Source organism: Oncorhynchus mykiss, chromosome 5, assembly GCF_057628025.1.
Source record: "Oncorhynchus mykiss isolate SJ-2025 chromosome 5, ASM5762802v1, whole genome shotgun sequence".
Classification (NCBI taxonomy): domain Eukaryota; kingdom Metazoa; phylum Chordata; class Actinopteri; order Salmoniformes; family Salmonidae; genus Oncorhynchus; species Oncorhynchus mykiss.
This window is the reverse complement of record NC_143026.1, coordinates 50326613-50354058: the sequence shown is the minus strand read 5'-3', so window position 1 is coordinate 50354058 and position 27446 is coordinate 50326613. Positions and strand designations below refer to the sequence as shown.

The 27446-nt window shown below is 41.9% G+C and overlaps 2 long non-coding RNA genes across 4 annotated transcripts in view; one reads left to right on the top strand and one right to left on the bottom strand.

Annotated features, from left to right (window-relative positions):
- The window catches only part of LOC149983497 (uncharacterized), a 105716-nt gene extending 91468 nt beyond the window's left edge, over window positions 1–14248 (top strand). The window contains exons 1-2 of one of the 2 annotated variants that reach the window (XR_016496113.1): window positions 11757–12053; window positions 13617–14248. This is a non-coding gene — a long non-coding RNA (uncharacterized LOC149983497). Of the gene's footprint in view, window positions 1–11756; window positions 12054–13616 lie in introns of those variants that run through there. The other variant, XR_016496114.1, reaches the window with a different exon arrangement.
- A 483-nt stretch (window positions 14249–14731) lies between these two features.
- On the bottom strand, window positions 14732–27207 carry LOC149983496 (uncharacterized). Of its 2 annotated transcripts, none has more exons than XR_016496116.1 (2): window positions 26797–27207; window positions 14732–18911 (listed from the first exon to the last, which is right to left on the bottom strand). It is a non-coding gene; the product is annotated as an uncharacterized LOC149983496 (long non-coding RNA). The 2 variants fall into 2 exon arrangements; XR_016496117.1 differs by lacking the exon at window positions 26797–27207 and adding an exon at window positions 23923–26787.
- Window positions 27208–27446: the final 239 nt, after the last annotated feature.

The following is a 27446-nucleotide window of genomic DNA, read 5'->3' as shown; positions in this document are numbered from 1 at the left end:
AACTCACAGATGTTTCAGACTATGTAAACTTCTGTGTTGAGTCAGTCGTGCCTACTAAAACCTGTAAAATCTTCAATAAGCCTTGGGCATCAAAACATCTAAAATCACTACTTGATAGGAAGAAGGCAGTTTATGCTGAGGGTGATAGACAGGCTTTAAAAAAATCTAAATATATTTGAGATTCGTCAAATAACCACCCTTTGCCTTGATGGCAGCTTTGCACACTCTTGGCATTCTCTCAAACAGCTTCATGAGGTAGTCACCTGGAATAAACTTCAATTAACAGATGAGCCTAAAAAGTTAATTGGTGGAGTTTCTTTCCTTAATGCGTTTCAGCCAATCAGTTGTGTTGTGACAGGGTAGAGGGGTATACAGAAGAAAGCCCTATTTGGTAAAATACAATGTCAATATTATGGCAAGAACAGCTCAAATAAGGAAAGGGAAACGACAATCAATCATTACTTTAAGACATGAAGGTCAGTCAATACTGAAAATTTCAAGAAATGTTAAAGTTTCTGCAGTCGCAAAAACCATCAAGTGCTTTAATGAAATTGGCTCTCATGAGGACTGCCACAGGAATGGAAGACCCAGAGTTACCTCTGCTGCTGAGCACAAGTTCATTCGAGTTTTTAGCCTCAGAAATTTCAGCCCAAATTAATGCTTCATAGAGTTCAAGTAACAGACACATCTCAACATTAACTGTTCAGAGGAGAATCAGGCCTTCATGATCGAATTGCTGCAAACAAACCACTACTAAATAACACCAATAAAAAGAGACTTGCTTCGTTGACTTGCTTAGTTGTCTCTGATTGAGAATCATTCTTAGGTAGTCTGGGTTTCACTGTTGGTGTGTGGGTGTTTGTGGGTGTTTGATTCCGTGTCTGTGTTTGTCGCCACACGGTACTGTTTCGGTTTGTTCACGTTTATTGTTTTTGTATTTTAATGTTCAGTTTATGTCTTTAAAATAAACATCATGAACACTTACCCCGCCGCATCTTGGTCCGATCCTTACTCCTCTTTAGACGAAGAGGAGGAAATCTGCTGTTACAGAAACACCCACCGACAGAGGACCAAGCGGTGTGGTAATGGGCAGCAGCAACAGCGGCCGAAGACACAGGACTCATGGACTTGGGACGAAATCCTAGACGGGAGAGGACCCTGGGCACAGCCAGGGGAATATTGCTGCCCCAAAGCAGAGCTGGAGGCAGCTACTTAGGTAGCCTGGGTTTATCTAAATTCTCCAAAGTTCTTTAGCCAATCACTTTAATAATTCAATGTTTTATTTAGGCCTATCCAAATAACAAAATAGGTGTTCAACTTGTAGGCTTTGCAAAATTAGGATATCATTTTGGATACTGGTGTCTTGCGGAACAATTTTAGAACTCTATTTGTGTTTTATAACTGTTTTTATTGTAGGCCTCCCATTAAAAAGAGACTCTAGCTCACAGGCCTCTAAATATAGCCTCTAAATATATTTTAAACCAAATAGTTAAAGAAGCGCATTCAGTGGCTGATAGGCAAAACAGATCTGGCAATAAGAATAGGGTATAGATAGTCTTGACCGTTTGGGACCCTTTGGCTATTTTGCTCAGGACAGGTTGTAGCCAAGACTTGATCAATATGTTGTTTTGTCTCATTTGTTGATATGGATATAGCTTCTGCGTGATGGGGTTGTGCAACGCAAGTTGCTATAACGACACCTGCCTTTGATTGAGAACCATACTAGGCCGAACACAGAAATAGAAAAACATAGAAACACAAAACATAGACTGCCCAACCCAACTCACGCCCTGACCATACTAAAGGAAGATAAAGGTCATAACGTGACAATTCTCTTTGATTTAGTCCCTATTGCAACTCAGACACATGACAGAATGGATGACATGTTCAAATATGTTGGAATGAGTTGCACGCATCATGGGCTAGTAGGCAAATAGTCCTATATTAGGGTATAATGACTCTATGGCTGCATGCCTCCAGAAGGGCGTCTTCTGGAGGGGGTGGAAGGGTGGAGGGGTGCTTTTCCTAAGGCGCATGGTGCTGCATGGAGATCACAAGCTTTTCAACTGGGCACCAGTGTCGTGATGGAGGGAATAGCCTAGACTACCTAAAACCTAAGTGTGGGAATAAGCTTATGCCAGACGTAGCCCAAAACCTCTCCTTTGTTCATTTCAAAGTCCATATGTTCATGGCCGATTTATATAAATCATGTCAAATAATTTTTAATTCATATTAACCACTCCTACAAAATATGATTGGCAAAATTTTGAGTGATGAAATATATTTCTGTCACGGTTTTCTTCTGTGGACGAAGGATCGGACCAAAGCGCAGCGTGGTTAGAGTTCAACATGTTTAATGAAGACCATAAACGTGAACACTACAAAATACCAAAACAACAAATGTGAAAAACCGAAACAGTCTTATCTGGTGCAAAGACACAAAGACAGAAGACAGGAAACAACCACCCACAAAACCCAACACAAAACAGGCTACCTAAATATGGTTCCCAATCAGAGACAATGACTAACACCTGCCTCTGATTGAGAACCATATCAGGCCAAACATAGAAATAGACAAACTAGACATACAACATAGAAAGCCCACTCAGATCACACCCTGACCAGATAAAACATACAAAGCAAACTATGGTCAGGGCGTGACAGTAACCCCCCCCAAGGTGCGGACTCAGGCCGCAAAACCTGAACCTATAGGGGAGGGTCTGGGTGGGCATCTTTCCGCGGTGGCGGCAGGGCGCAGGACGTGGACCCCACTCCACCATAGTCTTTGTCCGCTTTAGTCTCCTCCTAGGAACGGCGACCCTCGCTGCCAACCTAGGACTGGCAACTCTACTAAAGGTCCCCACTGGACTAAAACTCCTCCGGACTGAGGGGTAGCTCAGGACTGAGGGGTAGCTCAGGCTGGTTGACGGCTCTGGCGGATCCTGGCGGGCGGGCGGGAGACTCTGGCGGCTCCGGACGGGCGGGAGACTCTGGCGGCTCCGGACGGGCGGGAGACTCTGGCGGCTCCGGACGGGCGGGAGACTCTGGCGGCTCCGGACGGGCGGGAGACTCTGGCGGCTCCGGACGGGCGGGAGACTCTGGCGGCTCCGGACGGGCGGGAGACTCTGGCGGCTCCGGACGGGCGGGAGACTCTGGCGGCTCCGGACGGGCGGGAGACTCTGGCGGCTCCGGACGGGCGGGAGACTCTGGCGGCTCCGGACGGGTGGAGGAAGGCTATAGCAGTGCTGGATAGGCGGGAGCACCTGTAGACAAAGGACGGAGAGACAGCCTGGTGCGGGGGGCTTCCACCGGAGGGCTGGTGCCTGGAGGTGGTATTGGATAGACCGGACCGTGCAGGTGCACTGGAGCTCTTGAGCACCGAGCCTGCCCAACCTTACCTGGCTCGATGCCCACTCTAGCCCGGCCGATACAAGGAGCTGGAATGTACCGCACCGGGCTATGCACCCGCACTGGAGACACCGTGCGCTCCACAGCATAACACGGTGCCTGCCCGGTCCCTCTCGCTCTCCGGTAAGCACAGAAAGTTGCCACAGGTCTCCTACCTGGCTTACCCACACTCCCTGTGTGCCCCCCAATACATTTTTGGGGCTGACTCTCGGGCTTCCATCCGCGCCGCAGTGCTGCCTCCTCATACCAGCGCCTCCACCTTCGCTGCCTCCAGCTCTGCCTTGTGGTGGCGATATTCCCCTGGCTGTGCCTAGGGTCCTCTCCCGTCTAGGATTTCCTCCCAAGTCAATTTCTCTAAATATTGCTGCCTCTCCTGCTGCCTCTACTGCTGCTGCCTGTTACCACGCTGCTTGGTCTTGTTGTGGTGGGTGGTTCTGTCACGGAGTTTCTGTGGATGAAGGATCGGACCAAAGCGCAGCGTGGTTAATGTTCAACATGTTTAATAAAGACCATAAACGTGAACACTACATAATACCAAAACATCAAATGTGAAAAACCGAAACAGTCCTATCTGGTGCATAGACACAAAGACAGAAGACAGGAAACAACCACCCACAAAACCCAACACAAAACAGGCTACCTAAATGTGGTTCCCAATCAGAGACAATGGGTAACACCTGCCTCTGATTGAGAACCATATCAGGCCAAACATAGAAATAGACAAACTAGACATACAACATAGAATGCCCACTCAGATCACACCCTGACCAAACAAAATATATAAACATACAAAGCAAACTCTGGTCAGGGCGTGACAATTTCAAAATATTCTACAAAGAATCCAGTGGTCATACATAATTCATAGATTCACCAAACATCTATTATTAGTGTGTTTCATTATTCCTGGAATATACTACTGGTTATGATTGCAGACAAGAGCCCAGATAATGGGATGGTGTAATATTGTATTAGTCATATTTGGAAAAGTTGCATGCATGGGGATGTCCACGTCACCCAGAGATATGCCCATGCTGTAGTGGAAAAAGTGTGATTCATTGGGTTACATGATCACCACAGTAGCCCCACGCGGCTATAAAAATAAACTATGCAATTATATGGCCACTAAATAACACACAACAGCATGGCATATTTAGATAGTGGAATAGGCCTAAATCATATTTACTTTCTATTTTCCAGCTCAGGCAATTATTCTAGACAAGATTATTCTGTGTCTTAATAATATCATTCTCACACAAGTCATTTCCTGAAGGCCCAAGCCTATACTACGCCATCTAATGGTATAACCTCGTTATCGAATACCGTTGGAAATCAAGCTCAAGACTTTTATTTTGGAAATGAAACCAGAAGTTGCAAAGCAACTGTAATGTCTGGGCTAGATATGATTGACTAGCTGACTTCAACTAGCTACCTTTGGTTCATGTCCTTTACAGATGCCACATTCCTGACAAAATATCTCTAACTGAGTAAAGGGTGGTGAAAAGTAAGAATTAAACGTGTAAATGTTAATTCATACTCGTAGTAACATAGTGTTTATACGTTTACAGATTTCATGCATGGCTTTTCTTACGATCCTAACAATTTACATATGGATTTTCTTAAGATCCTAACAATGCATACAGTACATTCAACCTTTTTGCAGCCATTTGGCTCTATATATTATCATTTTTTAACTGAAGGAGGAATAGATGTGGACAGAGAGAAGCAGGTGAGTGAGGGCTGGTAGGAGATGAGGCTAGCTGATTACAGCTGCCACATGTGATATGATATGTACATGAAAGTGAAATGGATATTATTGGACCTTCACATACAATAGATTAGTGGCTGTTGCTTAAATTCAACTGAATTTATAAACAAAACAGACTTTATAAACATTTTATAACAGGCGTCTGCAGGTTCTTTAGAACGGTAGGGCTGAAAAAGTTGGTAGTATCATATGAAATGGTACTACGGTATTCTAAAATGTTGATATAAGTATCATTAGGTTTTGGTACTGTGATATTACCTTGGTACAGGTATACCATGTGAAAATAATTAGCAGTTTATCTCTTGTTATGTCAGTCAGTCAGTTAGCCCATGTCGGCAAAAATGTTTAGATTGCTAAATTAGTTTAGCGGCCAGCCATCTAAACTTGTATTCATGGTTGAATTACCGGCCAGCCCTGATTTAGTTTGTTAGTCAGATATCATATTAAAAACTGAAAACATTTCTCTCCTGCCTATCGCAAAATTTTTTGAATTGTAGGAAATTTGCTGTGAAACAGTTATCTTTTCTTGGGCGGAGAGGACAATTAAGTAGAACTGCACAAAATGACCTCTAAAACTTAAAACTTAAAAAATGTATCTCGCTGTCAAGAGGGGGGTCACTAAAATGTTTTGCTACACATTCATGAAGTCATGCCATGTATTGCACCTCAAAAAAGCATTCTAGCAAATGTGACTTTCATGAGTTTGGGTGTGTTGATGTGCAGGTATCAGGTTTCACCCCATGTTGGGGCAAGGATGAGATTATCAAATCAAATTATGTTAGTCACATTGCGCCAAATACAACAGGTGACCTGACAGTGAAATGCTTACTTACAAGCCCCTAACTAACAAGGCAGTTTAAAAAAAATATGGTTAAGAATAAGAGAGCAGCAGTAAAATAACAATAGCGAGACAATATATGGGTGGGTACCGAGTCAATGTGTGGGGGTACCGGTTAGTTGAGGTAGATTGTACATGTAGGTGGAGTTATTAAATGACTATGCATAGATGACAACAGAGAATAGCAGTGGTATAAAGAAGGGGTTTGGGGGGGGGGACAGTGCAAATAGTCTGGGTAGCCATTTGACTAGAAGTTCAGGAGTCTTATGGCTTGGGGGTAGAATCTGTTTAGAAGCCTTTTGGACCTAGACTTGGTGCTCCAATAACGCTTGCCGGGCAGTAGCAGAGAACAGTCTATGACTAGGGTGGCTGGAGTCTTTGAAATGTTTAGGGCCTTCCTCTGACACCGCCTGGTATAGAGGTCCTGGATGGCGGGAAGCTTGGCCCCAGTGATTTACTGGGCCGTTCACATTGCCCTCTGTAGTGACTTTCGGTCGGAGGCCAAGCAGTTGCCATACCAGGCAGTGATGCAACCAGTCAGAATGCTCTCGAGGGTGCAGCTGTAGAACCTTTTGAGGATCTGAGGACCCATGCCAAATCTCTCCAGTCTCCTGGGGGGGAATAGGTTGTGTTGTGCCCTCTTCACAACTGTCTTGGTGTGCTTGGACCATGTTAGTTTATTGGTGATGTGAACTCCAAGGAACTTGAAGCTCTCTACCTGCTCAACCTGCTCCACTGCAGCCCTGTCGATGAGAATGGGGGCGTGCTCGCTCCTCTTTTTTCTGTAGTCCACAATCATCTCCTTTGTCTTGATCGCGTTGAGAGAGAGGTTGTTGTCCTGGCACCACACAGCCAGGTCTCTAGCCTCCTCCCTATAGGCTGTCTCGTCGTTACCGGTGATCAATTTAATGATGGTGTTGGAGTCGTGTCTGGCCATGCTGTCATGAGTGAACAGGGAGTACAGGAAGGGACTGAGCACGCACCCCTGAGGGACCCCTGTGTTGAGGATCAGCTTGGCGGATGTGTTGTTACCAACCCTTACCACCTGGGGGCGGCCCATCAAGAAGTCCAGGATCCAGTTGCAGAGGAAGGTGTTTAGTCCCAGGGTCCTTAGCTTGTTGATGAGCTCTGAGGGCACTATGGTGTTGAATGCTGAGCTGTAGTCAATGAATAGCATTCTCACATAGGTGTTCCTTTTGTCCAGGTGGGAAACGGCAGTGTGGAGTGCAATAAAGATTGTATCATCTGTGGATCTGTTTTGGCGGTATGCAAATTGGAGTGGGTCTAGTGTTTCTGGGATGATGGTGTTGATGTGAGCCATTACCAGCCTTTCAAAGCACTACATGGCTACAGATGTGAGTGCCATGGGGCGGTAGTCATTTAGGCAGGTTACCTTTGTGTTCTTGGGCACAGGGACTATGGTGGTCTGCTTGAAACATGTTGGTATTACAGACTCGGACAGGGAGAGGTTGAAAATGTCAGTGAAGACTCTTGCCAGTTGGTCAGAGCATGCTCGCAGTACAAGTCCTGGTAATCCGTCTGGCCCTGCGAATGTTGACCTGTTTAAAAGGTCTTTCTCACATAGGCTGCGGCGAGCGTGATCACACAGTCTTGCAGAACAGCTGGTGCTCTCATGCATGTTTCAGTGTTACTTACCTCGAAGCAAGCATAGAAGTTGTTTAGCTCGTCTGGTAGGCTTGTGTCACCGGGCAGCTCTCGGCTGTGCTTCCCTTTGTAGTCTGTAATGCTGTCCTTGGCATTGGGGTAGCTTGTCTCCTTATCTGGATCAATAATGCAGAGGGACAGGCCACTTATGAAGATCCCTCACTCTGAAATACCACAAACAGAACACTTAGCGAGGCTATTTGTGTTTGTTCTGAAAGTTTATAACATTGTACCTGTGTATAAGACAGAATTACATAATGTTCAATTTGCAAATTTGTGTTGGACAACTGGTAGGTTGAGTGAGAAGACAACCGTTCATTGGTAAAGTTAGCTAGTAAGCTGTCAATAGTGAAATCAGTTAGATAACTTCAGCTAGCTATGGTACCAGTATAATTAACTAGCTAACCTTGTCACTAAACATTTCTTAGACTCGCTTTTTGACGCTAAAAACCCTCTACACTGTAACCAACGTACGAGATACTTGTCATCATTACCTTCTATAACTGGTGTTGGAAGGGTGGCTCACGTCATGTCTTTTTCTCGCAGTCTTAGCACAGACATGTCAGCTACCTATTGAATTGCTCTGTTTACCTTCTGAATTTGATGGAATTTACCCCCCTATTGAGCCCAGAGAGCAACACATTGTTTATATTATGATGTAAAAGTGAAAAAAGGCCTTTAAGTATAACCACAAGTCCAAATCCCTATCTCCATCCATGGCAAATTTAGGAAAGGGGCCCTTTTAGCTAGCTAGCTAGCCACCTGAGGACAACAACACAACAATATGCAACAATTTAATGAAAATTACAGAGAGACGAAAGACACATTATTTTATTTTTCCTAGTATATTTTTTGGGGAAGCCTGGTGTTGTGTTTTTGGCTATGCCGGATTATGTGACATGACATGCTGTTCTATAAAACAATTTATCCGTAATTAATATTATCTGATTAAGCTAATCAAGTAAATGTAATTAACTAGAAAGTCGGGGCACCACGAAATAATGTTTATAGAGCTGTTATCTTCCGAATAAACTCTTAAATACCTGATAATCTTTTGCCTCAATAGCAGTCACCTTATTCAGTCTCATCTGAACGTTGTAAATTCTTGGTTATCTTCACATACCCTGGCTAACAAGTTGAATCAGCAATACAACATTTGGTTTAATTATTTATTAACTTAAATACCTAAAAATTACACAGAATTACATCTACACAGAATGGATCTTTAATTGATTACAAATGATGTCATAAAGGAAAACTTCCCTAGTGGATGGAACAGATATGACGGCTGGTTACACATAGTAAGGGGGTTAGATTTTGAATGAAAGAGCGGAAAGACTGAAGAACAAAGGCTATTGTAAATACAGAATCCTATGCATTCTAAATAACCGCCCATTTGGAAAAGGACAATGCAAGGAATATTTACTCTGAGCTGCTTTTCAATAGGTTGGTTGTAGATGCAAGGCGGGGTTGCCCAGCTGGGATCTCTTGTCCTCTGAAGAATGTCTCTGGTGGTAAACTGGTTACGTTGTAGTATCGTTGTGTGTTAGACTGGATACGTTGTCCGTCCTTTCCTAGCCCACGTTTACAGCGGCTGCTGCTAATTCAAAGGCTAGGAGGTATCACTTCTGGAGTGAATAAGAGTTCAAAGTTCATTCAAATTTGCCATACTTTTAAGCTTGTGCTATATTCTGGCTGGTATAGTTGAAATTCATCCTTTCGACGTGTCGATCGTCACCTTCTCATTGAACACAATGCTAATTTCGTTATTATCTGAGCCATTTTAACGTAGGACCGTCGTCCTCACGTCCTCGGAACACAAAGTTGGACTTTCGTCAACGGGCTTATATCGGGGGTGAAGAGAAGGGAATGTTTCATAGTTTACAACCAATGTCTGTTCACTTGGACGGGGCCTCTGAGTGAGCAGAGTTTCTCTATGACAAACCGTTCTCTCATTTAAGAAGCTAAAATTACATTTAATCTTTTCACAAATAGTTTCATATTTAAACATTTAAATTGCACAACAATTCCATGTGAATCTGATAACTAGAATGTGTCGACTTTCCAAGATACAGTTTGTCATCCTGTCATTAGTAGTAATGTCTCAGACAACAATTGATCTGAGATCATATTAAGCACCAACGCATATTCTCAACTGGTTGGATTACCGAAATATGGTTCCGTTTCCCACCTTTTGATGTTACCAGACTCTATGTTACAAAGGCTTTGCAAAAGTCAACTCTATGAAGTAGAGAGAGAAAAGGGGAAAGATATTTTGGGGGGTCATAAACCTCCCCCAACAGGCTTGGCTTCCTTTGGCATCCATGAATACACGCCACTGGTCACAAATGGCAACAGATGTAAACATTACATGACATGTTCTACTCTGATTTAGCCACTGTCTCCTGTATTCCTGACCCTTAGTTGGCTATAGAAAAAGTATCCTCCATATTATTCCTATGGCAAATAAACACACCGCTTTTAAACCATTCAGAGTCAAAGATAGATCAGACCCTTTGTTAACTTCAGAGTTATCTGACCTCATTCAGATGAGAAATCAGGCCTGGGCCAACGCAAGGAAAACTGACTCTGTAGTGGACTGGCAATCTTTCAGACAATTGAGAAACATATGTACTATCTCAATTCAGAAAGCTAAATCAAGCTCCTTTTCAAGCTCTATATCTGACTCTGCTGGGGATCCTTCTAAATTTTGGAAAACAGTAAATGCACTGAAGCTTACAAATTCCTCTTCTTCCCTGCCTGATATAACGTATATGCTGGGAGTCCGGAAGTATGTGCAGAATATACATTTAATGATAAGAAGAGGCAGATTAACAAAACAGAAGACGGATACTGAACGTGAACGGGTGGAGAGAGAGGTTCTTGGTGGAAAGACAGACACGATCACCAGGATGGAACACGGGAACCTCACTGCGGTGGTGGTCTGCCAGCTCCTTCTGGAAGTGGACCGCACGTTGGAGCCTCACCTGGGCAGCGTTCTTTGTACCGGAACAACTCGTCCACCGCAGGGGCTTCGGTCTGGCTCCGGGTCCATGGGGCCAGGGCCGGCTAGTATTCCAGGACGCACTGGAAGGGAGACACCCCGGTGGAGGAGTGGCGAAGTGAGTTCTGGGCTAACTCCGCCCAGGGAAGGAACCGGGCAAACTCCCCTTGACGGTCCTAGCAGTGACTCCTAAGGAACCTCCCCAGCTCCTGGTTGGTCCTCTCCAGCTGCTCGTTGGAATGAGTGCGGTACCCGGATATGAGGCAGGCCGTGGCCCTCAGCTTCTCCATACCAGTGATTGTGAGCCATGGTGAGAGACGATGTCCTCCGGAAGGCCATAGCCTTCATTCCAAGATGGCATAGCAGTTCAGACGTCTTTTGTCCTTGTATTGTGTCCCATATATATATATATATATTTACAACTTTTTTCACATACCTTTTGATATGTATTTTTTTATTTTCCATAAACTCATCTTCAAAACACTCTCCTGCAACCCGCCTCACCAATTTATATTTATAAAAAAAGTATTATTCACCTCAAATCTGTAATCCAGAAACTAGCCAGAAGCTAGCCAGGAGCTAGCCAGAAGCTAATCCAGAAGCTAATCAGAAGCTAATCAGAAGCTAGTTAGCTTCTTTACTGGCTAATCGTTAGTATTCAGTATTCAGCTAACCACTCGCGAGTTTTGTACGGCGCAGCACGGCTCGGAACGGAACATACCGGACCAATTTTTCTCTCCATGTCCCTGGATTTCAACCGCTAACTCTGGACATTCATACCTGGATCTCACAGCTAGCTAGCTGCTATCCGTATGACTATCGGCTTTCGTCGATTCGGGAGCAAACATACATTTTTCCGGAGGTAGCCAGCTGAAGAGTTCCATCAATCACTCCTGGGCTACAATCACCTTTCCGGACCCGTTTTACTGCCTACACGGGCCCCACCGGGCCTTCACAACTGGACTGCCGACGTTATCTACCCGAAGGAGTTATCCGGCCCAAATCTGCGGCCCGCTAACCGTTAGCTGTCTTATCGGCTCTTATCTGAATAGACAATTGGACAATTTTTTATTATTTTTTATTGTTATTATTATTTTTCTTCTTGGGCCTCTATAACCATATCTATTGTTGTTGTTTTTTTGTGTGTGATTTGGATTAATCCCTTCTACCACACGGAACCCCACTAATCTACTCTACTGCAAGAGGTGGCTAATAACAGACCTCCATCCTATGCTAGCTTGCTACCGATGGCCTGGCTAGCTGTCTAAATCGCCGTGACCCCCAACCAACCTCTCTACTCACTGGACCCTTTTGATCACTCGACTAAGCATGCCTTTCCTTAATGTCAATATGCCTTGTCCATTGCTGTTCTGGTTAGTGTTTATTGGCTTATTTCACTGTAGAGCCTCTAGTCCTGCTCAGTATACCTTATCCAACCTATTAGTTCCACCACCCACACATGCAATGACATCTCCTGGTTTCAATTATGTTTCTGGAGACAATATCTCTCTCTTCATCACTCAGTACCTAGGTTTACCTCCACTGTATTCACATCCTACCATTCCTTTGTCTGTACATTATACCTTGATGCTATTTTATTGCCCCCAGAAACCTCCTTTTGCCTGAGGCTGATGCCGTGCAGGTGTTTGTACACATGCATATACACACACTCTCATTCAAATGCACACGTGTGCACATACACAGACACACACACAGGTAAATAGTGCTATACATGCACTCAAACATATTCAGTTGGCCTTGCTGTTATGATTTTTGTTGTCCTTGATGTCTTTGTTTGTTTTCTGCACTGTTGTTTACTGTTTTCCTTTGCCTTTGTCTTTCTGTCTTTTGTTCATTTTGTTGTTTGTTGGTGTGTTGGGGGGGACGGAATTAAATATTTTTTCTTGGGGGGGGGCTGTGGGGTGGTCTCGGATGGTTGAGGGGCAGCTCTTGGGGGAACTGTGGGGGTGATCTTGGAGGGTTGTCGGTTGGGAGCTTGGGCCGGTGGCTGATGGTTCACTGGTTCGGGTCCCCGTTTTTGAGATCTGTCGACGTGCCCTTGAGCAGGGCATTGACCCTGGTTGCTTCTGTGTGTCGCTCTGGAGGGGAGTCTGTTAGATGACTAATGTGATGTAGTTGTTGAGCGCCTTCACTGCAAGTATATTGTATGTTTTAAACATTCAATAAAAAAATAAGAAAATACACTGGCAACTTCGTATTTATAGTCAACTTCGTTGTGAAGTTATCGGTGGTCATGGAGAGACAGGTAATAATGATTTAATGTTTAGTGGAGATCTTCTGTGTATAAAGTGATGTTGGGAGAGCAAAAAAGCATCTAATGATGCACTTAGCTGTTCTACGAGTGGTCTGAGGCAGGAGTTAGATTACGAGCATTTTCAGGTGCAACGTTAATAACGATGGTTTTGGGAAACAGCTCAGAGATGTAACGATGCTCCGAAGGTTCTAACAATGAACACAGCCTTAAGATGCTTTTGGTAAACCGGGCCCTGGACTATACAGAGGAATGTAGCTAGTAGGATGTCTCACTAGCTAATCTAACACTTAGCAAGCATCTATTTTAAGCTTTATATTTGTTTCTTCCTCCACAGAGCGAGTGTAGCACATGAGGATCTGTGAAACTTACTTCTCAGCCTGAATTGTCCCCACTTGTGCCACTGAATAGCTAGCCTTTTCTGTCAAGTGAGTCCCTTTGGGAGGGTGGTAACGAGTGCTAATAAGGCAGAGGTCCTGGGTTCAAGCCTCGGTGAGACCCAAATAAGGAGAAAGCGGTACTTTCTAAGCAAGCAGCGTGACATCCGTTACACAAGCAGGACGAGAACATGATCTCTGTGTCTTACTTGCTAATATCCTGACTCATAATAATATTATAATTTATAAAATAATCGACTATATGAATTTGTCTGTACTCTTTCTAGAACGAGCAGGACGATAACATGCTCGCAATGGCCGGAGACGATGTGGACTTACCCAAGGAGCTGCTCAAGATGGTGGACGAGGATGCCACGGAGGAAGAAGACAAAGACTCCATCTTGGGTGGCATTCAAAACCTCCAGAACATGGACATGGACCAGCTCAATGAGAAGGCCTTAACTATGAAAACCAAGGCAGAGGAGAAATGCTTCTCTGTCATGTAAATCAAATAAAATGTAATATTTCAGTTCACTGATCAGGGGTGAAACTTATTAACTTCCACTTAAGTAATTATTTTTGTTATATAGACTTGGCTTATGTGGAAGTTAGGATTCGCTCCGAACAGTCCAAGAGTTTTGAGTCTTCACCATGCAGCAGACCTGGGTTTAAAATGAGTATCTGAGATCTTTCAAAGTCTCCTTTGAGTGTTTTGATTGAGCCTGTCTGGGTCCTTCTCTCATTCTCACCACCACCCAAGCTGTGAAAGATCCCTGGAGATGTATGTCCAATGGCAGAGGGTCTTGTTGGAAATTCACTTCCTAACAACCTCTTGTGTGAATGGTCTGTTTTGATGTGTTCCCTAAATTTGCTGGATAGGTCATTTGTTGTATGAATAAATTGTTTTAGATTGTTGCTCCCCCTCTGTCCTTCTCGTGTTATTCTTTTTATTTAATCTGGGATAATGACTTAATTAACTAATACATTTTCTCATTAATTAATGAAGAAATAATAGTGAACTTGGCCACTTTTCTTACACTCTATACAGACCAAATGCAACTGACAATGTGCATTCTGTTGCATATCCTCATCCACACACACGATTGTACAACTTTCAAAATCCCCTCCATCAATGTTAATCTAAAACAACAAGCCTGAAAGAGACAAATATTTGCAGTTTTGCACAAATCCTCGTTTGAAAAAAATATGTTGTCTTCATTCCATACTCAAACATTAACATTGGCTGACACTAACACTGAAGTGCTAATGTTGAGGATTCTGGATTATTATAGCATATATACAGTATACTAAATGTAAATGTATGTTGTACAGTTAGAATAATACATGTGGAAGCCATTGACTAATAAAACGACTGACTTGTAAAAAAACAACCAACCGACTATTACCATTATTGCTCAAAGTTTATATTTGTTTACAGATCCAAAGCCTTCTACAAATACTTGTATTCCTAATGTGTGATATTATAGACACAGTTGGATGAAAACTCCTTCTGGAACACAGTCAATCAAACACACAGATTATGGAACTCAGATTAGGTGTTAACCCTTGTGTTGTTTTCATGGTCTAAAATGACCCGCCACTATGTTTAACAGCAGAGAAAACCCCCTAAATTCTATTTTTCCTAGAGTGACCCCCAACATTAGAAAAGGTGAAACATCGCCATTGTTCATATTTCCATGAAAGCTGTACATCACCAGGGTACAAAGATTGTCTTATGGTCATTTTTAACACGACAGTTATAAAATAATTTACAAACCACAAAAACCACGAAGACACAAACACACAATGAGGAATTGAGATTGTGTGCTACTGATTGAACTCAGACAAAACTAAAACTGTATTGTGCATGTACAGCATCTCCCCTCCACGACCCCACACATGACTCAAGTTCACTGACAAAATAAACAACATTTCAGACAAAATAAACAACATTTCAGACAAAATTAACATTTCTTGAAAGCATTGTATACTAATTTGAAATGCAGTCGGGGGCTATAAAGGTGCTGCAGATGACAGCCCCCCATTTCTCTCTTTGCTGAAGCCATGAGTGCACGTTTCAGTGCCCAACAGGTCGTAGATCTGATCTTTTCAAATGTCCAGGACGAACAAGAGAACAAACATTTAGAAGAGAAGGTATCTGAAGAAGAAGATGGGGAAGAAAGCCCCCAAGATGAAAGACAGACATTTTTGTCAAAGAACAGAAAAATGACATGGTTCTTGTCACCATATGACAACCAGGGCAGGATGGCAGCACAAAATGTCAATAACTAACAGTGAATGAAGGTACAGTGGATGAGCAACTGGTTCCATTCAGAGGTGATTTTCACTGTTCTTCTTATGATGTATTGCTGTAATATCATTGATATATGTGATAGTTTTATGTGACACTAATGCTAATTACTGATAGTAATCTCTTTTGTCAAAAGGTTACTGCCCTTTCCGGCAGTATATGCCCAGCAAGCCAGCAAAGTATGGCATCAAGATATGGGTGGCCTGTGACGCACAATCCAGCTACGCTTGGAAGATGCAAGTCTACACAGGTGTCATGACGCTAGCCCTTTCAGTGAATTGGCTAGAAGAGATGTGAACAACTTCCCCCCTTCCTGTTAGGAGGTGAGAGGGGGGGGCAGTTTTACAACTTTACAACCACGTCGTAAATTCCTTGCGGAGACTCGTCTCCCTGACTATGCAGTATGGGAGAGAGAGACAGTAGAACAAAGGAACTCTTCCGCCAAATTCTACTACATCCCAGAATTTGAGAATTGAACAATATTCCTATTCTGGAGAATGTGGAAACAGTCGGTGGAGAAGCCCGCTACGACCTGGTCCGTTTTATTTATTGTTTGTGACATGACAGGGAAATTGCAAGATTATGTTATAATGCTTGTATTCATTATAATGGTTGTTTTATTCGACAACATAGAGCATTCTGTTAACTATTGTGTGTGTGTTCTACTGAGGATGGGCCTCTATGAGATAACACTGACAGAGGATGTCTTTGGGTGATAAAACCTAAAGAGACATTCCAGAGAACATGAGTTAAAGATGTAGTTTAAGTATAACTCTGACTTGTGTGATAAGTTTGTCTCTCCTAATTTGATAATAAGAAATAAACCACCACAGACCTCATGAAAGACAATACAGCCACATTACCCTAACTCTGTTTATACAGGTTCCTCAGTTATGAGGCTTGCATCTAATTATTGTATAAAATGAATGATTAACGATGAAACTACAAGAAAAATGATGTAATGTGATATTTAGTCTTCTAAATGAGAGAATTGTTTTCATAAGTAAATTGATGCGGCCATGCCCAAGTGAATAGACATTGGTTGGAAATGATGAACCAACCCCTTTTCTACATTTCTATGAAAGCCCCGATGACGAAAAGTCACCTCAGTTCCAAATAAAGGGATGGAATGGTCCTTCACGTTGAAAAGGGCTTTAGGTCAAGAAATGAGAGAGCTTGCTCCACACATGAAATGATTTGAACTCTGATCTATTGATCACCCAAAGAAGAAGTGCATACTAAAAGAGCATATATCAGACTGCAGCTGAACAAATGTGTAGATCTAGTACGAGAACACTGACTGACGTGGACGAATCTCCAGAGTGAGATGAACCTTTCAGACCACGTGAACCTCTCACATAACAACCTGGAACAACGGACGATGGGGACTTTGACTGGGCAAACCAGAGCCTCACATCCCCAGCTCAACTATTGAAGCCAGCTTCACGCAAATACAATCCATTACTTTTCCAAATGAGCGCTCGTTAGTGGCATATATATTTATGTGAGAATAGCTTCCCAGGTCCGATAGAGCCATGTTCCTTAGTCTTCCTTCCAAAACCCCTTTCTCTTCTCTCTGAATCTATCGTGTTAAAACCACACTGTTTTTGTTAAGTCCACTAGGGATGGTATTTTTTTTATAAGAAAGTGGAAGCTTTAACACAGAGTCAGATTGTTATTTGAATAAACATAGAGTTGAGGGAGCAGCAGCATCACAATCCCATTATTATGTATTGTATATTCTGTAATTGTTTAATTAGTTAGCAAATAAATAATTGAGCAATTGGTGTATGGATGATTCATAGTAAAGTCTGGGTTTGTGCAGATAGCCAAGAATTTTACGACGTTTAGAAAAAGAGCTGATGAGGTAATAGTTCATTAATAGAAGACTGTATTCGATAAGACAGGAACATTTCTTTCGAGTCGATTCGGGAAATAGACTCTATAAACATTTTCCCGTGTTGCCCCCCGACTTCCTAGTTAATTAAATTTGACATGATTAGTTTAATCACGCAATAATAATTACATATTGTTGTAACCTGGTATATTTATGTTTTCCAATAGATGGCAATATTGACTCAAGATAGGGGTTTGCTTTCCGCTATCTGTAGCCATTTCCTATGTCTGCCTATATAACCATGATTTAAGAAAGCTTCAGGTAGCTTAACTTCTTGATGACAGGGGTATTGAGTAGCATGGATGAATAAGGTGCCCAGAGTAAACTGTCTCCTACTCTGTCCCAGATGCTAATATATGCATATTATTAGTAGTATTGGGTAGAAAACACTATGAAGTTTCTAAACCTGTTTGAATGATGTATGTGAGTATAACATAACTCATATGGCTGGTGAAAACCTGAGACAAATCCAACCAGGAAGTGGGAAATCTGAGGTTTGTAGTTTCATGTAAGTGATTGCCTATTCCATATGCTGTGTCTATGGGGCCAGATTGCACTTCCCAAGGCTTCCAGCAGATGTCAACAGTCTTTAGAAAGTTGTTTGAGGCTTCTATTGTGGAAGAGGGTCGAATAAGAGCTGTTTCAACAAGTGGACCAGGCTGTGGCCAATCAGTTGTTTACTGCGCGGTCACGCGGGCGCGCCGTGCCTTCTTTTTCCTCTGTAATGAATACCCTATTGTCCGGTTGGAATATTATTGAAGATTTATTATAAAAAGACCCTAAGGATTTATTGTAAACATCGTTTGACATGTTTCTACAAACTGTAATAGAACTCTTGACTTTGTCTGGATTTTGCGCTCGCGTATTGTGTCTTTGGAATTGTGAACTAAAACACACAAACAAAACAGAGGTATTTGGACATAAATATGGAATGGGAAGTCATTGGCACTGGACAAACCATATACACGGTGTCCAATACCACTCAATTCGGCATTGTTTCATTCAAAGTTGATTGCAAATGCAATATGTCAAATGCCAAGTGTAACACTTTAAAATTCCAACAGATGGCGAGTGCGCTCCACTGTGGTTTTTCATATTGCAAATGTAACATTCAAGTCAACATCCAAAAGTAAAATTTTGAAAAAGTGAACATTTTTTCAAAAACTTATCACCCCCTTAAAAAAGCTCCTGTTGTCTCTAAGAGAGTTGAAAACAGCAGGTCTGGGACAGATAGCACATCCGGTGAACAGGTCAGGGTTCCATAGCCGAAGGCAGAACAGTTGAAACTGGAGCAGCAGTATGGCCAGGTGGGCTGGGGACAGCAAGGAGTCATCAGGCCAGGTAGTCCTGAGGCATGGTCCTAGGGCTCAGGTCCTAGGCAAGCGAGCGAGAGAGAAGAGAGAGGAGAGAGCATACTTCACACAGGACACAGGATAACACAGGAGAATTACCCCAGATTTAATTTCTTGGTGACAGGGGGGCAGTATTGTATTTGGACATAAATATGGACGTAATCGAACAAAACAAACATTTCTTGTGGAAGTGGGATACCTGGGAGTGCATTCTGATGAAGATCAGCAAAGGTAAGTGAAGATTTATAATGCTATTTATGACTTTTGTTGACTCCACAATTTGGCGGGTAACTATATGGCTTGCTTTTGTGGCTGAACGCTGTTCTCAGATTATTGAATATTGTGCTTTTGCCGTAAAGCTTTTTTGAAATCTGACACAGTGGTTGCATTAACCTCTCTAGGGTAGGTGACGTCCCACCAGGCCAACACTAACAGCCCACCAGGCGAAAATCTAACATTCTAAATACACCATTTGTTATAGTAAACATTCTTGGAAATACATGTATCTTACATCATTTAAAAGATGAACATCTTACTAATCCAGCCGCTGTGTCAGATTTCAAAAAGGCTTTATTGCGAAAGCAAACCATGCGATTTTCTGAGGACAGCTCCCCACACACACAAGTATTACTAGCATTTTCCAACCAAGCATTAGCGTCACGAAAGTCAGAAATAACAATGAAATACATCGCTTACCTTTGAAGATCTTCTTCTGGTGGCAATGCCAAGTGTCCTAACTACACAGTAAATGTTTGTTATGTTTGATAACATTTGTAAACAGCTTGTGTCGGGATTTCCGTCTCATTCGACTTTGGACGAAGCGTTCGTGGTAATTACACACACTAAACAAACGTTTATCCTGTCATGGTTGGTTTCATTGCAATCCTCTGGTTGTTGCTAACACAACCATACATGATGGTTCTTTTCCCAGGACCGATTGACCAAAACAAACCGATTTGAAGACACCAATCAATGACCTCATTGCGCACCAATGGTAGTACCGGTCTATTGTTGATTGACTGTATTTTGGCCCAATGACCACTGATTATCTTGACGTCTAGCTTGGAAGATAGCCAATGAGCTGAAGTAAACGGCAACATGTAATGGTTATACATTCGAAGACCAGTCGAAGAGTGGTCTTGCTCGCTCATTTTTGAAGTTATCTGTCTAAAACTTTGCTCACCTATTGTTGCCATCTTATGTTCTTCATTAAAATCACCCCCAGCATCCTATCTGTATGTTTGTCTGTTCTTGGTCATTTGAAAGATGATGCAGCAACAATAAAAAAACAGAAAACGTATATTTATTTCCTTGTATTTTCTTCTACCAGATCTATTGTGTTATATTCTCCTACATTCAATTCACATTTCCACAAAATACCAATGATACCAGGAATATGCATACCCTTGCTTCCGGGCCTGAGCTACAGGCAGTTAGATTAGGGTATGTCTTTAGCCGGAAATTGAGAAGAAGGGGGGGGGGGGGGGGTACCCCAAAGAAGTTAAGAACAAGTTTATCTTTAATTCCATGTAAAACATGTATCTTTCATCAAAGTTTATGATGAGCATTTCTGTTATTTGATGTGGCTCTCTGCAATTTCTCTGGATGTTTTGGAGGAATTTCTAAACATGACGCCAATGTAAACTGAGGTTTATTGATATAATTATGAACTTGATCGAACAAAACATACATGTATTGTGTAACATTGAGTCCTGGGAGTGTAATCTGATGAAGTTCGTCAAAGGTTAGTGATTCATTTTATCTATATTTCTGCTTTTTGTGACACCTCTCTTTGGTTGGAAAATGTCTGAATGCTTTCTGTGACTAGTTGTTGACCTAACATATGTTCTGCTTTTGCCGAAAAGCCTTTTTGAAATCGGACACTACGGTTGGATTAACGAGAAGTGTATCTTTAAAATGTTGTAAAATGCTTGTATGGTTGAGGAATTTTAATTATGAGATTTCTGTTGTTTTGATTTTGGCGCCCTGCACTTTCACTGGCTGTTTTCGAGGTGGGACGCTAGCGTCCCGAACGATCCCCGAGAGGTTAAGCCAGGTGCATTAGAGAATGTTGTTCTAAGTTACAATTAAATACAAAACCGTACTTACATGTCATGAGTCATCAATCTAAGAAGCCTCTAAAGATATATAGAGCATTAAATTGATAAAATAACAGTCTTCACAAATAATGGAAAGTCAGAGACATGACACAGGGAAGCCGACCAGTGGAGGCCCGGAGAAGAACCAGATGATTCAGGTTGTGCTTGATGTGACAGATGGACTGAGGAGGCACAGTGTCACGTGTGACAATTTCTTCACCTCTTATGAACTCAGCCAGCAGCTCCTCAACCATGGTTGACACAGTTAGAAAGAACAAACCTGAGCTCCCCCTGCACTCCTCGCAACAAGGGGGAGAGGCCTTCTCATCAAAGTTTTCCTCACCCCCACCACCACTCTAGTTTCTTACCTCCCAAAGAGGAACAAGAATGTGGTCCACCTGAGCACACTGCACAAAACAATGATCGTGAGGACAGGAAGCCAGCCATCATCCTGGACTACAACCACAACAATGGAGGCGTGGACAGCCTGGACAAGGTGATTAGAACTTACAATTGCCGAAGAATGACTGCCCGCTGACTCCTGGTCATCTTTCATAACATCATTGATGTGTCCTCATACAATACCTTCATGATATGGAACAAGATCAATTCTACCTGGATGCCTGATAAGTGGAACCAGAGGAGGGTGTTCCTGGAGCAGCTGGGAAAGGCACTTGTAACCCCACACATTCAAAGAAGGGAGCGCCTCCCCCACACAGCAGCCTCTGCAGCGCTTGTGAAAGCTGTACAGGGAACTGAATCTTGTCCTGATCCACCTGAGGCTGCAACTGTGGCAGGCAAGAGGAGGTAATGCCAGTTCTGCCCCCCAAAGAAGGACTGTAAAACAAATACTATGTGCTGCACATGTGAGAAATACATCTGCAAAGTCCATGCACACACACTTGCATACTGTCCTACGTGTGCTAATTAGAGTTGATTGATTTATGTTCTTCACAATTTTGTTTTGTATCTATTATCTTATTTTATTCTTATTTATTGTTTATACTCCTTGTGTAGTACACCTTGTGTAGTATTTTGTAGTTGAATTCCTCAATGTACAGAATATATGAATATATCACTATGTTGCCAAAAAAGACGGTTATTGTTTCGCTTCAATAAAATGCATTCAAAACTACTTTCTGCACATTTCTGCTAATTTCTTAGGCTATACAAGTGCTATCTCTTGCTAAAAAAAACATGTTTACACCTATGCAGTACCTTTAGCAATAATAATAATAATAAACCTCTAGTTTAGTAAAGAAAACAATGACAGGTGTGTTGTGATAAAAATGAGTGGTGTCCACTGATTAAATGCACTCTTTCTGCATTGTGAAGAGGGAAAACCAAGATTGTCACAAAGTTTGTGATGAATGACAGGTTGTTTCTTCATATGAAATAAACTTGGGGTTTAACATTAAATTAATCTGCTTTATTTTAGGGGTTTAGTGAAGGCGCGTCATGTTTTACCCTTAGGACAAGGGGAGTATACAGAATGTTAAAACTAAATTACACTAACACACCACCTAATATTTGAATTACATTGTAATGATGGGCGGTGAGTTGGAAGCAGGTGCAGGTGAAACGTTTTAATAAAACAACAAAACCAAGAACACAACACTAACATAAGGCAGTAAGCCAATACACAAGAACAATACAAACTGGTGAGTGAACTTGGGAGAGTGACATATAAAGGGGAGGAAATTATGAAGGTAATGGAGTCTAGGTGTGAATCATAATGATTCACAGGTGCGTGTAATGATTAGTGCCAGGTGTGCGTAATGATAAATCCCAGGACCGGTGGTTAGTAATTTTGTGACGTCGTAAGCTGGAGGGCAGGAGCAGGAGCAGACGTGACATACATTAACATACCATAAGAGGCTGAATGAAGAAATGGGTCTACAATTATACTGAACAGAAATACTGAACAATGTTTTATGATCTGAAATAAAAGATCCCTGAAATGTTCCATATGCACAGAAAGTTTATTTCTCAAAAATGTGTTATGCACAAATGTGTTTACATCCCTGTTAGTGAGCATTTATCCTTTGCCAAGATAATCCATCCCCTGACAGGTGTGGTATATGAAGAGGCTGATTAACTTCTCTGGAATATGTGGGATGGTAGCGTCCCACCTTGCCAACAGCCAGTGAAATTGCAGGGGGCCAAATTCAAAACAACAGAATTCCCATAATTAAAATTCCTCAAACATACAAGTATTTTACACCATTTTAAAGATGAACTTGTTGTAAATCCAGCCACAGTGTGCAAAAGCACACCAAAGGATTATGTTAGGTCAGCACCTAGTCACAGAAAAACACAGCCATTTTTCCAGCCAAAGAGAGGAGTAAAAAAAAGCAGAAATAGAGATAAAATTAATCACTAACCTTTGATGATCTTCATCAGATGACACTCATAGGATTTCATGTTACACAACACATGTATGTTTTGTTCAATAAAGTTCATATTTATATCCAAAAATCTCTGTTTACATTGGCACATTATGTTCAGTAGTTCCAAAATATCCGGTGATTTTGCAGAGAGCCACATCAATTTACAGAAATACTCATAATAAACATTGATAAAATATACAAGTATTATGCATGGAATTTTAGATCAACTTCTCCTTAAAACCTCTTGAGGATAGGGAAACGCTAGCGTCTCAACTGGCCAATTGCCAGGGGAAATGCAGAGTGCCAGATTCAAATAAAATGCTATAAAATTCAAACTTTCATTAAATCACACATGTAAGATACTCAATTAAAGCTATACTCGTTGTGAATCCAGCCAACATGTCAGATTTTAAAATGCTTTTCGCCGAAAGCATTAGAAGCTATTTTCTGATAGCATGCACCCATCTGAACCAGTAGTAAACAAAAGAGCTAGCGTAGCAGGCTCTACACAAAACGCTGAAATAAAATATAAAATATGCATTACCTTTGACAAGCTTTTTTTTTTTGGCACTCCTATATGTCCCATAAACATCACAATTGGTCCTTTTGTACGATTACTCCGTCCATATATATCGAACATTTCCATTTATAAAGCCCGTTTGATCCATAAAAAACAGCTTCGAAAAACGCAAATTCACTACAAAATATTTTCAAAGATGCCTATAAACTTTGCCAAAATATTTCAAACTACTTTTGTAATACAACGTTAGCTATTTTTAAACGTTAATAATCGATCAAATTATGAATGAAAAGAAAAAAACTCTACACGTCTTGTGCAACTCACAAAAGAGTCCCCCGTTCCGAGTTGGCCTACTTCCTGCTAAGACAAAGAAATAACCTCAGCCATATTCCAAATACTGGCGACATCGTGTGGAAGATGTTGGAACTGAAAGTATATGTCTATTAAATTTCCAATGGCAAAGACAATATAGGGAAGAGAGATGGGGAAAAAAGAAATCTGAACAGTTAGTCCTCGGGGTTTTGCCTGCTACATACGTTCTGTTATACTCACAGACATGATTCAAACCGTTTTAGAAACTTCAGAGTGTTTTCTATCCAAATCTATGAATAATAACATATATTTTATTTCTTGGCATGAGTAGCAGGAAGTTATTTATCCAAAAGTGAAAATCCCCTAGCTTTAAGAGGTTTTTAAAGTCTGAGGCTCTACTGACTGAGCTATCCTAGCTCTGCATTTGCTTGTTTTCATACACCTAACCTGCCGGGCAGAGGCACGTGCTGACGAGTGGGCATTGTCAGATGGAACATTTCCCCAGAGAACCAGGCCTCCATTCCAAATGATAGAGTCATCGAAATCTGAGCTAAGCATCCCCTCCAAAGATGCAAATTAAACAAGACCTCGTGGCGCAATGGTAGCGCGTCCTACTCCAGATCAGAAGGTTGTGTGTTCAAATCATGTCATGGTCATTGTTTTTATGTGCGCAATCTCTGCCTTCTTTACACAGCGAAGTCAATGAATCAGCACAAGTACCAATGTGCCTTTAGAGTACCAAGCATGCACAAAAACGACCAAAACAATGCTGCTAAAGATGACAATTGTCTCTCACAAACGCCTGGCACACTGCAAATTTCTAAATCAGATGATGCTCTGTGATTGACAGACTTAAATCAGTCTTCGAACAGGGAGTTTAAACCTGGAGGTTCAGATCAAAAATCTTCAGACTAAGCTGTTTTGGCTCTGGGAGTGTATTGCCCACAGGTGAACATGTCATAGAAAATGCAAATATAGAAAGGCTGCCTACTGAAGGAAGGTGAACAGTAATGCAACACCCAAAAAGTGACTTGAACCCTGGAACCTCAGATTAAATGTCTGATGCTCCACCGACTGAGCTATCCTGGCTCTGCATTTGCTTATTTTCAAACACCTAACCTGCCGGGCAGAGGCACGTGCTGACGAGGGGGCATTTTCAGATGGAACATTTCCCCAGAGAACCAGGCCTCCATTCCAAATGATAGAGTCATCGAAATCTGAGCTAGGCATCCCCTCCAAAGTTGCAAACTTAACTAGACCTCGTGGCGCAATGGTAGCGTGTTCAAATCACGTCGTGGTCATGATATTTATGTGTGCAATCTTTGCCTTCTTCACACTGTCAATGAATCTGCACAAGTACTAATGTGGCTTTACACTACCAAAAAGGATCAAACCAATGCTGTTAAAGATGACAATTGTCTTTCACAAAAGCATGGCACACTGCAAGTTCCTAAATCAGATAATGCTGTGTGATTGACAGGACTTAAATCAATCTTTGAACAGGGAGTTTAACTTCTTATGGCTTGGAGGCAGTATTTCAACGTCTGGATGAGAAGCGTGCCCTGTTACTCAGGCCCACAAGCTAGGATATGCATATAATTGGTAGATGTGGATATAAAACACTCTAAAGTTTCCAAAACTGTTAAAATCATGTCTGTGAGTATAACAGAACTGATACGGCAGGCAAAAACCTGAGGAAAATCAATCCAGGAAGTGTGATTTTCTTTTATATGGGTAGTTTTCAATTGAATGCCTATTGAGTTTCTAATGGGTTAGGACCCATATTGCAGTTCCCATGGCTTCCACTAGATGTCAACAGTCTTTAGACATTGTTTCAGGCTTGTTTTCTGAAAAATGAAGAAGAACGAGACCTTTCTGTCAGTGGACTGAGGAAGCATGCAGTGCTGGTTTCAACGTGTGACCGAGTGTGCACCCTTCGTTGTTTTTCCTTTCTATTGAATACGCTATCGTCCGGTTGAAATAGTATCAATTATTAAGACAACTGACAACCTGAGGATTAACTATAAACATCATTTGACATTTTTCAACAAACTTTACCGGTACTATTAGGATGTATTCGCCTGCATGTTTTGACTGCCTTTGAGCCAGTGGATTACTGGACATGTGCCAACAAAACAGATTTTTGGGGATCTAAAAACTGACTTTATCGAACAAGACAAACATTTATTGTGGAGCTGGGAATCTTGTGACTGCAACCAGATCTTCAAAGGTAAGTGATTACTTTATCGCTATTTCTGACTTTCGTGACTCAACAGCTACTGGAGGTCATGTTTAACCATTGAGGTGTTCACCATGGAATAGGGTTGGTGTCAATTCCATTTAAATTCTGTCAAAATTTCAATTTACATACAATTTAAGACAACATAATCTCAATCCCAAGGCCTCTGCACCTGAGCATTTAACTGTCACTTGTTTGCTTTTTCACTAATTTCCTTTTCCTTATGTAAACACATAAAACAATGCAGAATTCGGGTTTACTTCCAGAACTGAATGGAAACAGAATTGACCCAAACTTATTCTGTTTAGACAGATAAGTTACCTCCCTCAATGTTCCTATGGTCTTACATGTCTGTAGAGGTTCTGGCGTCAGTTGGGACAGAGGGGACGAGTTGGAAATCGGATGTGCGTCACACATCCGACTTGTCTGTCTGAAGAGATTTGTCAGTCTGAAGAGAACCCTCCCTGGATTTTTTTGTTGTTGTTGTTACTTTTAACCTGTTAGAGCTCTAGGGGCGCTATTTCATTTTTGGATAAAAAACGTTCCAGTTTTAAGCGCGATATTTTGTCACGAAAAGATGCTCGACTATGCATATTCTTGACAGTTTTGGAAAGAAAACACTCTGAAGTTTCAGAATCTGCAAAGATTTTGTCTGTAAGTGCCCCAGAACTCATTCTACAGGCGAAACCAAGATGATGCATCAACCAGGAATTAGCAGAATTTCTGAAGCTCTGTTTTCCATTGTCTCCTTATATGGCTGTGATTGCGCAAGGAATGAGCCTACACTTTCTGTCGTTCGCCCAAGGTCTTAGCAGCATTGTGACGTATTTGTAGGCATATCATTGGAAGATTGACCATAAGAGACTACATTTTCCAAGTGTTCGCCTGGTGTCCTGCGTCGAATTCGGTGCGCAATTGCCAGCTGCTTCTACTTTACCATTTGATTCAGGGGAGAAAGCATGTGTCCAAGAACGATGTATCAATGAAGAGATATGTG